Raw genomic sequence first — 12,704 nt, 5'->3', positions numbered from 1 at the left:
TCTCATACACAGCGTCTCCGCACACAGCGTCTCCGCACACAGCGTCTCCGCACACAGCGTCTCCGCACACAGCGTCTCCGCACACAGCGTCTCCGCACACAGCGTCTCCGCACACAGCGTCTCCTCACACAGCGTCACACACACAGTTTCTCCGCACACAGCGACTCCGCACACAGCGTCTCGGCACACAGCGACTCCGCACACAGCGACTCCTCACACAGCGTCACCGCACACAGCGTCTCCGCACACAGCGTCTCCTCACACAGCGTCACCGCACACAGCGTCTGCGCACACAGCGTCTCCTCACACAACGTCACACACACAGCGTCTCCGCACACAGCGTCTCCTCACACAGCGTCACACACACAGCGTCTCCGCACACAGCGTCTCCGCACACAGCGTCTCCTCACACAGCGTCACCGCACACAGCATCTCCGCACACAGCGACTCCGCACACAGCGTCTACGCACACAGCGTCTCCGCACACAGCGACTCCGCACACAGCGTCTCCGCACGCAGCGTCTCCGCACGCAGCGTCTACGCACGCAGCGACTCCGCACGCAGCGACTCCGCACGCAGCGTCTCCGCACGCAGCGTCTCCGCACACAGCGTCTACGCACACAGCGACTCCGCACACAGCGACTCCGCACACAGCGTCTCCGCACACAGCGTCTACGCACACAGCGACTCCGCACACAGCGTCTACGCACACAGCGACTCCGCACACAGCGACTCCGCACACAGCATCTCCGCACACAGCGTCTCCGCACACAGCGTCTCCACACAAAGCGTCTCCTCACACAGCGTCACACACACAGTTTCTCCGCACACAGCGACTCCGCACACAGCGTCTCGGCACACAGCGACTCCGCACACAGCGACTCCTCACACAGCGTCACCGCACACAGCGACTCCGCACACAGCGTCTCGGCACACAGCGTCTCCGCACACAGCGTCTCCTCACACAGCGTCACCGCACACAGCGTCTCCGCACACAGCGTCTCCTCACACAACGTCACACAGCGTCTCCGCACACAGCGTCTCCACACACAGCGACTCCGCACACAGCGTCTCCGCACACAGCGTCTCTGCACGCAGCGTCTACGCACGCAGCGACTCCGCACGTAGCGACTCCGCACGCAGCGTCTACGCACGCAGCGTCTCCGCACACAGCGTCTCCGCACACAGCGTCTACGCACACAGCGACTCCGCACACAGCGACTCCGCACACAGCGTCTCCGCACACAGCGACTCCGCACACAGCGTCTACGCACACAGCGACTCCGCACACAGCGACTCCGCACACAGCGTCTCCGCACACAGCGTCTACGCACACAGCGTCTCCGCACACAGCGTCTCCGCACACAGCGTCTACGCACACAGCGTCTCCCACACAGCGTCTCCGCACACAGCGACTCCGCACACAGCGTCTCCGCACACAGCGTCTCCACACACAGCGTCTCCGCACACAGCGTCTCCGCACACAGCGTCTCTGCACACAGCGTCTCCACACACAGCGTCTCCTCACACAGCGTCACACACACAGTTTCTCCGCACACAGCGACTCCGCACACAGCGTCTCGGCACACAGCGACTCCGCACACAGCGACTCCTCACACAGCGTCACCGCACACAGCGACTCCGCACACAGCGTCTCGGCACACAGCGTCTCCGCACACAGCGTCTCCTCACACAGCGTCACCGCACACAGCGTCTCCGCACACAGCGTCTCCGCACACAGCGTCTACTCACACAGCGTCTCCTCACACAACGTCACACACACAGCGTCTCCGCACACAGCGTCTCCTCACACAGCGTCACACACACAGCGTCTCCGCACACAGCGTCTCCGCACACAGCGTCTCCGCACACAGCGACTCCGCACACAGCGTCTCCGCACGCAGCGTCTCCGCATGCAGCGTCTACGCACGCAGTGACTCCGCACGCAGCGACTCCGCACGCAGCGTCTACGCACGCAGCGTCTCCGCACACAGCGTCTCCGCACACAGCGTCTACGCACACAGCGACTCCGCACACAGCGACTCCGCACACAGCGTCTCCGCACACAGCGTCTCCGCACACAGCGTCTCCGCACACAGCGTCTCCTCACACAGCGTCACACACACAGTTTCTCCGCACACAGCGACTCCGCACACAGCGTCTCCGCACACAGCGACTCCGCACACAGCGTCTCCGCACACAGCGTCTCCGCATGCAGCGTCTACGCACGCAGTGACTCCGCACGCAGCGACTCCGCACGCAGCGTCTACGCACGCAGCGTCTCCGCACACAGCGTCTCCGCACACAGCGTCTACGCACACAGCGACTCCGCACACAGCGACTCCGCACACAGCGTCTCCGCACACAGCGTCTCCGCACACAGCGTCTCCGCACACAGCGTCTCCTCACACAGCGTCACACACACAGTTTCTCCGCACACAGCGACTCCGCACACAGCGTCTCGGCACACAGCGACTCCGCACACAGCGACTCCTCACACAGCGTCACCGCACACAGCGACTCCGCACACAGCGTCTCGGCACACAGCGTCTCCGCACACAGCGTCTCCTCACACAGCGTCACCGCACACAGCGTCTCCGCACACAGCATCTCCTCACACAACGTCACACACACAGCGTCTCCGCACACAGCGTCTCCGCACACAGCGACTCCGCACGCAGCGTCTCGGCACACAGCGTCTCCGCACACAGCGTCTCCTCACACAGCGTCACCGCACACAGTGTCTCCGCACACAGCGTCTCCTCACACAACGTCACACACACAGCGTCTCCGCACACAGCGTCTCCGCACACAGCGACTCCGCACGCAGCGTCTCCGCACGCAGCGTCTCCGCACGCAGCGTCTACGCACGCAGCGACTCCGCACGCAGCGACTCCGCACGCAGCGTCTACGCACGCAGCGTCTCCGCACACAGCGTCTACGCACACAGCGACTCCGCACACAGCGACTCCGCACACAGCGTCTCCGCACACAGCGTCTTCGCACACAGCGACTCCGCACACAGCGTCTACGCACACAGCGACTCCGCACACAGCGACTCCGCACACAGCGTCTCCGCACACAGCGTCTACACACACAGCGTCTCCGCACACAGCGTCTACGCACACAGCGTCTCCGCACACAGCGTCTCCGCACACAGCGACTCCGCACACAGCGTCTCCGCACACAGCGTCTCCACACACAGCGTCTCCGCACACAGCGTCTCCGGACACAGCGTCTACGCACACAGCGACTCTGCACTCAGCGTCTCCACACACAGCGAGACCTCTCGTGTGTCTCTTTAGGCTATCGCCAGAATGACGCCTGTTGGCTCATCAATCAACCCTCATCTCCCGTCTCCCTGGCAACACCTCCGGTCTTAACGTGCATAACCGGTCGACCACGTTTGCTCCTGCTTCGCCCCTTACAACTGGCGGTTTATCCGTGCAAACTGTGCGCACCGCGTATTTCACTACTCTACACATGGATGCACCAGTTGAGTTTCATTCTGGCACAGATATAATGGGAGGCTGATTGGTGCCCGGGTGCGGTCAAGGGATGACTCCCGACTGGTCACCCATGGTGGTTGCTGCTCACGCTGAGAAGGAGTTTGAGGTTCTGCTGGAATGTGCCACCAAGAGATGGGGCCTTCCCAGCACCCCTACCAAAACTAAGCACCTGCCTGGGTATTTTGTAACATCCAATACTCTACCCCCTCAACATCCCATGAGGGATTGGGCAGTTGTGGAGAGAGTGGAGAAGTTTCCGTACCTGGGTAGTGCGCTTATGGACAGCTCCGGTTTGGCAGCAAAGATCTCGATCCGAATCAGCCGAGCAGCATTATCTTTTCATCAGCTGCGCTCCGCTGTGGGGACGCCACCGAGTCTTCTCCGGCCAGATTCATGCCCTCCATTCTCTTTGCTTGCGAAACGTAGATACCTCTAATGGAACATCTGCCCCGGTTTTAAACTTTGAGACTGGCCTGCCTACGAACCATTCTGGGTTCAACCAGGTTGCAAAGAAATATCTGGACACATTCCCATCAGTGAGCTCCTCCGGCGGGCAAGGCTGCGTTGGCTGATTCAAGTAGCCTGCATGCCCAGCCACCACATGCCCTAGCAACCTTTGGTTGACTGAATAGAAGGGGCTAAACGGGCACGACATGGGCTGGAGAAGAGATAGAGTGATGCGGTACAGAAGGATGTTCAGCTCAGTGGACTTGCCAAAGACTGGTACCAGCGGTGTTAAGATCGGCCTCTGTGGAGGAGGAAGGACGCTACTGGGCAGTTGGAGGCAGTCGCCCTCTAACAACAACAGAGGGCAGAGGAGTTACGCTCACCACAACGCTAAAACACAACGAGTTGGCACAGTAGAGAACACAGGTGATGCATCTGTCAGTCAATCCATGCATGACACCTGCGTCTATCCCGTGACCTCCTGCACCTAGCCTGGCACAAGCGCCGTGGTGACGTCACGGCCACTTAGTGGCAAACGGCTGTTGTAGTTGTGGCAGTGTGTCGGAGCGGTGGTGCAACGGTTTGTGCGCTGCGCTACGAACCTGACGACACGAGTTCGCATCCCGCTCACGGCCACCAACACCAGTGACGATTTTCTGAACCGGTGCCGGGTCTCCCCTAGGTTTGACTCGGCCTCAAATTAGCGGCGTTTTTCTCGCTACCAATAGCCGCCATTCGCCACTAAGTGACGTTGACGTCACCATGGTGCCTGTGCCAGGCCAGGTGCACTTTGAGACCACGTGAGATGTCGAAAGGTCTCAGGACAGATCCAAGTTGCCATGGGTTGGTTGACTGAGATGACCGGTAGATACACCAGCTGTACCCCCTACTGTGCCAACTTGCTATATTTTAGCTGCCCGGCGCTCCGCTCGTTGTTGTGAGGATCACTCCTCTGCCCTCCGTTGTTGCTGGAGGGCGACTGCCTCCAACTGCCCAGTAGCAGCGTCCTTCACGAGCCTTCTCCACAGAGCTCCACATCCTCCCGTACCGCATCAGTCCATCTCTTCTCCAGCCCATGTCGTGCCCGTTTTAGACCCTTATATACATGACCCAGCCAACGCAGTCTTGCCTGCCGGAGGCGTTCACTGATGGGAATGTGTCCATATCGTTAAAGGATTTGTGAGCTCCTCACACAAGCCAGCCCGGTTAAACCCAGGATGGATCGTAGGCAGGCCAGCCTGAATGTTTCTAACCGGCGCAGATGTTCCATTAGAGGCGTCCACGTTTGACAAGCATAGATAAGGGAGGGCATGACTGTGGCCGAGAAGACTCGAAGCTTCGTATGGAAAGACAGACCAGGTCGCTCCCACACAGCGTTACGCAGCCTATTAAAATATAATGCCGCCCGACTGATTTGGAGTGAGACCTCTGCTGTCAAATCGAAGCTGGGCATGAGCACACTGTCCAGGTATGGGAAACTCTCCACTCTCAACACAACTGTTCCATCACCAATGGGGAGCTGAGGAAGTGGAGTGTTTGGTGGCACAAATAACCCAGGCAGGTACTTGGTGTTGGCGGGGCTGATGGGAAGACACCACTCCAGGCTCAGCAGCAGCGGCTACAACAAGAGTTGGAGCCCTCCTCTGAGGACTAATTTGGGTGTTTCCACTAACTACCATTTTGTAAAACACCAATATAATCCCCTTCTCGCTACACACCTTATCTGCAGGTGCTCGCTAACAACACCGCTCCCCGAGTCTGTCAACAGCTCGTAACCACGTGCAGCCACTGCCCTCTGGCGGACGGAGCCGCCTTATGGGACTCCACATTTGGCTCCCTTCTTTCTCGTGCTGCCGATGTTGGATGCAGAGGCAACGGCTCCACACTTTCACATTCAGCTGGTCAGGCCAGAGACAGCCGCGTCACGAGTAGGGGAGTTAGTCGTCGTCCTCGCTGTGATGTCCCTTACGTACTTGTGGGTCGGGCCGTTGCGTCGATGCACGTCCTACTGCAGCGGTCTCCGCGATGGATGGCCACAGTCTCGCCGCTACTGGAGCGGTTTTTTATTTTAATTTTCAATTCGTGCGTCAGGCATCTGGCATCTGCTGCCAGGGTCTGTGCAGTGGATGCGGTTTCGCGGATGGCACCGCGAGCTTCGTGGATGATCAAACCCCAGGGGATCTTCTGCCTTGGGCTCGTCTCGAACATCCACATTGCTGATGTTCGCGCAAATCGCAATCGAGGCCATATGGGATAGTTTTTTTTTTTTCCATTACCTCCTGTAACCGCATCTTCACAACCCTACTAACCCGGTTTGATTATTCCGAGAAACGCTTCACAAAAAATACAGCACAGAAATGTTGCTCTGTAACCGCACCGTGTCGATCTGCAGATCGCGTGCGTGCTGGGGGTAAAGGCATGGGTACGTCTTGGGTGAGCGTGGAAGAGTAGGCCAAATACCACCGCAGAGCTCTCTCTCTCTCCCTCTCAAGTGGAGGCGCCTCGTCTGCGAGTACTTTGCCTTTAACACTACGCACACGGGTTACCGGTTCGCGCACCGGTTATCGATTCTGAATCCGGTTAGGGGCCATCCATTTAGTACGTTCGCATGAAGGGGGTCTACTGACAATGTACGTATGCATAGGAAACGGGGGAGGGGGGGGTGAAGCCTCGATAATAATGTGTCTACATTGACCTTCAAATGAGTTAGATAGTCCGGCGGTGGACTATCTGATTGCTTAAACACGTTAATATTATTCATCCTTGATCGTTTCTACGTCGATTAAATATTGGCCGTTCTATAGGATGCGTACATGGAGGGGGGGTGGGGTCGAGTTTGACAGATTTTTGCGCGCCTACTACATGGATGGCCCCTTTATAACCGGGTAGTCGTTTGACAGGCAAGCCCGAGCCTGGCGGGTGAGACACCGCGTGTCGAAACCGGTACAATTCGTGTTGCTTGTGATGAAACCATTGCGAGCTGATGAGGTACAGCACAATTAACACACAGTGTGCGCACGTATTTTCTTGTCCTGTATGTGCACGTGAAAGAGACGACTTAGAGCCACGCCAGTGGTGATTTTGTGTGATTTTGTGTGATTGTGTGATTTTGTGTGATTTGTGTGATTGTGTGATTTTGTGTGATTTGTGTGATTGTGTGTGATTTGTGTGATCGTGTGATTGTCAATGCGTCCCCCGTGACGTGCCCACCCCGCAGCCACCAGAGGTCGCTACATTTCACAACAACGCTAACGCTAGGAGAATGGGACTTTTATTTGGCAGTATCAAAAATATTTTTTTTTATTCAGAATAGGCTGTACCTTTTGTGGCAATAAAACAGGGGATGTTAAGATGTTCAAACACAAAATAGAGACCTTTAGCAAGGAATCGTGTCTGCATTAATCACACGCGGTGCTTGTGGTGAACATGTAAACAAACATGGCTCTGATGTATAATTCTGTATGGCATTGTCTTTAATAATCATGTAGCGATAATGGTGCACGCATCGTCTTACCAGAGGCAGCAGCCTTCTTCAGGGCCTGGTCAGAGAACGCTCTCTCTCTCACTGTCTCTCACTCTCTCTCACACTCTCGCACACACTCCCTCACACCCTCTGAGACGCTCTCTCTCCCTCACACACTTCTACCATCCTTTTGGTTCTTTCGAAAGAACCAAAAAGATGAATCCCTGCAGTCACGAAAGATTTAAATCGAAATTTAACCACTTCTACCATTTCACACTCTTTCTCTCACACTCTCCCTCATACTCGCTCTCACACACTCACTCACTCTCTCTCTCACACACTCACTCACTCTCTCTCACATCACGTCTTCTTCGAACGCTGGGGAGCCGGACAAGCCCCTCTCTTGTCCCAGCGTGGACGGCACCCTCGTGGTGTTCACCTTCTGAAGCGCTCGCTCGTCACCGTGGCGTGCGCGATGACCACCACCACCATCACCACGTGACTTTTTTTTAGTGTTGTGCGCGGTGCTTTTAGCGCCACAGCGCGTGGATTTATAGCGTTTATTTGCATTGTTTGCTGGTGACTTTGTGTATTTCATATTGGAATCGCCTCCAGTGCTGTTGCTGCTGGCGGCAATAAAAGTTGTTTACAAGTCTGTTTAATATCTCTCTCTCTCGCTCTCTCTCCAACTGCCACCGCCCGGAGGGCGTCGTCGTCTTGCGCCATCTCTCGGCTGTCACTCGCACAACGCGCTCAGTAAATGGCCGCATTTGTCGCATTATAAGACGCAACCCATCCACCTGTGTCATTCCATAAAAAAAATTGTGGGGGGATGGGGAGCGGAGGTGCGTCTTATAATCCGGTAGTTGTGCGCCTTGTGGTCACCACGTTTTACAAGTTGGCAACACATCTACCCGCTGATGTACAATCACCCGCAACATTCGCTGACACCGAGTCGCTGCGAAGAAGCTAAATGAGACACCTTCCGTCGTGTTCAAGCGTGTCCTACGTCGCGACCCTAGCGACTGGTCTGTGTTGCATCGACCCCGGGGCCCCAAATCCAGCACGCAGAGAAGAGAGACAGACACTGTAAATATTAGCAGCTCACCGTCATCGGCATCAGCGAGTTTGACTGCTGATGAGACGATGAAAGTCGAAGATAAACCCGTTCACGGAAACGACCTTGCACGATTGATGGTGGTGTGTATTTTTTTGAATGTCGAGAGAGAGATGTTTTGGAAAGAGACGTACTGCCAGATGACTTAACCACGTTGTTAAGCTCACGAGTGTTTGCCTTCGTGCGGGAGTTAGACCGGAGAACCCGGGGGGACGGGGGGGAGCTTGCTTAGAAGCAGTGCCGGATTATCCCAGTAGCACAAGCCACGGGCACCGCACTTTCAAGGGCCCCACGCTAAATGCTTTCAAGCTGTCAATTCCGGTTCAGTAATTCTGCACTTGCTCTATTACTATAGTACTATACCGCCTTCAACTTTTATGAACGACCAGGCGTTTAAGGTTAGCGATTTGTCGTAATTATCTGGCTGTATAGCAAATGAACAAATACTATTACTTTACTATGCAAGTTAGAAAAATTGTGTTTTAATATTTGTGTGTGTTTTTTTATTTAGGGCCCGTTTATAACATATGCTACAGGCCCCTCACTAGCTTAATCCGGCACTGCTTAGAGGAGATACACTGAAAGCATGGCCGTACAGACGGGTTCACGATCCCCCTTGCTGTACTGCCACGTGCTAGCATACCTCGTCGGGGAGTTTCACAAATCTTGGTGCGATCCACCAACCTTCGCCTCCTAAGCGTTCCCTCGGCCGAGAGAGAGAAAAAAAGTATCGCTTACTCGAGTGCATATCAAATATGCACGACGTTTCGGGCAATGACTCTCCTTCACTGTGTGCAGTGAAGAGGAGACATTTTCCCGAAACGTCAGCTATTCTATGTTTATTTATTTCCCTTGAGGTTATAATTTGTGCCAACGCAGCGTAAACTATGAAACTATGAACTCTTTTAATCAAGATTTAACTCTTTTAAATTTAACCAGGTAAGGCCCACTGAGCTATGTAGCTGCTTTTCAGAAGCGACCTGGTTATCACAAATTATAGTTCAACGAAGTGACTCATCACGCGGACATTCACAGCAGCCAAAAACTCTAAACGCGTGGGGATGTTGATTCTAAATGTGGAGGAAAAATAACCCGGGGGACCCGGAAAAAATCCACGCGACCACGAAGAGGGAGAGAAACACCGCAAACTCTAAATATGCAGCAGCAGCAGCAGGCGTCAGGGTCGGCATCGAACCCACGACCTCCTTTATACCAGGCGAGGTAGTTAACATCTCATAGCCACCGTGATGATGATGAGAAAGAGAGACACGCAAGCTCCAAATATACAGCAGGCGTCAGGGTCGGGATCGAACCCACGACCCCCTGTATACCTGGCGAGGTAGTTAACATATCATAGCCACCGTGATGATGATGAGAAAGAGAGACACGCAAGCTCCAAATATACAGCAGGCGTCAGGGTCGGCATCGAACCCACGACCCCCTGTATACCAGGCGAGGTAGTTAACATCTCATAGCCACCGTGATGATGATGAAAGAGACACGCAAGCTCCAAATATACAGCAGGCGTCAGGGTCGGCATCGAACCCACGACCTCCTGTATACCAGGCGAGGTAATTAACGTCTCATAGCCACAAACATCTGCTCCTCTTTTATTCTGACTGAATGCAAGTTGTGGGAATTCCCCATTACTATGGACGGGGGTGGGAGGTCGACTGTTAGAGCCACTCGCTCACTGTCCCCCCTCGATGGGCGGCGCTCGGCGAGTGAAGTGGGCAGACTACATTCCTCTGGCGCGAGCAGACGCGCACGTTCCACGTTCATCGAGTTATCGGTGCCAGGCGCCGATAATGAATGAATAACCCTGCGCGTGCCCTTCCTTCCCATTGTAGGGATGCTTATTATTATTACTATTACTCAACGAGCTTGTTTGCCTGTCCCAGAACGGAAGCTGTAATATTTACGAAAAATTTTTTACAGAGTATAATTGTATCTTGTGTCAATTTAATGGCAGTGAATCTTGCACGAAAGTGCGTCATCAAACACTTAACTGTATTTCACTGTAGCACTGTATTAATGGCAGTGATTCTGGCATAAAACTACGTCATAAAACACCTCACTTCATGTCACTGTAGCACTGTATGTAGCTGACCTTCAATTTGTTCAAATTCACTGCTCTGATACTTTATTCTCTTCTGCTTTCGGTCGCTGTGGTTGTAATAAATTGGAATTCGATACAATATCTGGAAAATCACCGAGAAATGTCTATTTCACCACAATGTAAAAGCATAAAATAGACTTACCTTTTGTCTCAAGTGCTGAAGAAATAAATAAAGACACCAAATCCACTTTGTTGCGGCGTAGAATTATTTATTAGATTCACTTTCAATAAAGAAACGTGAAACGTAAAGCGAATTTGCGAAAAAAAATGTATTTACGCTCGACCTTCTGCCTGAGTGTAAAAATCCACCCGCTCATGAATATTAATGACGGAGGGGGGTGCGGCATGTGGAGTGACGTCACGCGCGTTACACACAAACAGACGTTCTTGGCTCATCATATAGAACGCGTCTTGTCTGTGCCGTGGAATCCCTCTACCGCGAGGCGACACCTCCAATTATCACGGTCGGATAAGTACGGTGTGAACGACGTTCAACATACGGCACGGACGTCCAGAATAACACCTCCTGGACGCAAACATCATTGCACCACCTCCTCCTCGCTGACATTCCTCCTCCTCGAAGATACAGGCGTCACCATCTCATTCACCAAGTCACTCGCTCACCCACCCACTCGCTCACCACTGGTGTAATCATCAACCGCATCAAAAAGTCAACAGGCCGGTGGGCAAATAGAAAATGAAAGGCACGAGCCGCAGTCGTGCGACTGTGGCCAAGCAACCCAAACTGTAGACCGCACAGTAAACCCATAGAGACACAAAGAGATGTATAGAGACCTGCAGATTGCATACAGATGTAGTGTGGTGTTTATTCACGTGGACACTTTATTCACAGCCTCCCACACGAATGCCTCTCTTGTTCAACACCACGCACTCCTGTCGCGAACTCTTCCACTGCTAGCCTACTACTTCGAGCTAACTCTCTCTTGCTCTGCTAGCCTGTTACTTCCCGCTCTCCTAGCCTGTCACGGACTCTCTCTCCATATACTCTGCTAGCTTCTCACCTATCACACTCAGACTAAAGATTCCGCGAGCCTCTCCACTGCTAGCCTGTCTACACCCGCACCTCCAACCTCGCCCATTCCCCCAGCGGGGGTTCAGCCAACACCGCTGGTGTGGAGTGCGAGGTCCCGGACTTCTCTTGAATCTCTTCACTGCTTCATCTCCAACCAACTCAACCCAACTGCCTCACACGTTCCCCTTTTATCCCCCTCCTCATTAAGTGCCCTCAGATGGCCCTCATTAAGCCGGCGTCCTCCCCACGCCTCATGCACGTGCTCTCCCCCTCATCGCCACCATCTCTCGCCTCCATGCCGCCTACTCCGCGTTTGCATTTGCAGCCAGCCAATCACTGCCTCTCCCCTAATTGCTGGCGTCTCTCTGTCTGCTGTCACCCAGGCCACCCGCCTGCACCTGCTTATCCTTAGCTGACCTCACTGTCTGCAACCCCGTACATAAATGCAACTGCTGTTTGCAAACCCTGCGCGTTACGCCACTACACAGATACTCAGACACTCATTGGAGGAACATTAATGAAAGACGGAGCCACAAGTCGTGCGACTGTGACCATGCAACCCAAACTATGCACCGCACAGTAACCCCACTGTTGGTCTGCGCTACTTCAGCAGAGGAAGAACACGAACTCTCTCTCCGCCGAAGCCCTCTCGTCGCGGCCAGCAGAAGCAGATCTCGACATTTTAGCATCTTGCTCCGTGAACATCTTGATGCTGCCATCGTGCGCAAGGATAGAACTGCGTGTTCAAGGGCATTTCACTGTCCCCAGATGATTTGCTTGTCAGCTTTGATGTGGTTTCTCTGTTCACCAAGATTCCTGTACCTGACACCTTAGCAATCATTGAAGACTTGGTCCAACATGGACTGAATCCTGATGTACCAACTTTGGTTAGGCACTGCCTTAGCAACACTTACTTCACCTGCAATGGTACTTTCTACAAACAAAATTAAGGTACCCCCATGGGTTCCCCCGTATCACCTGTGATAGCAAATGGTTTCATGGAGAAATTTGAAACA

Source organism: Lethenteron reissneri, chromosome 18 (genome assembly GCF_015708825.2).
Source record: "Lethenteron reissneri isolate LAM-NWPU_2019-01 chromosome 18, ASM1570882v1, whole genome shotgun sequence".
Lineage (NCBI taxonomy): Eukaryota > Metazoa > Chordata > Hyperoartia > Petromyzontiformes > Petromyzontidae > Lethenteron > Lethenteron reissneri.
Note: the sequence above shows the minus strand (reverse complement) of the source record.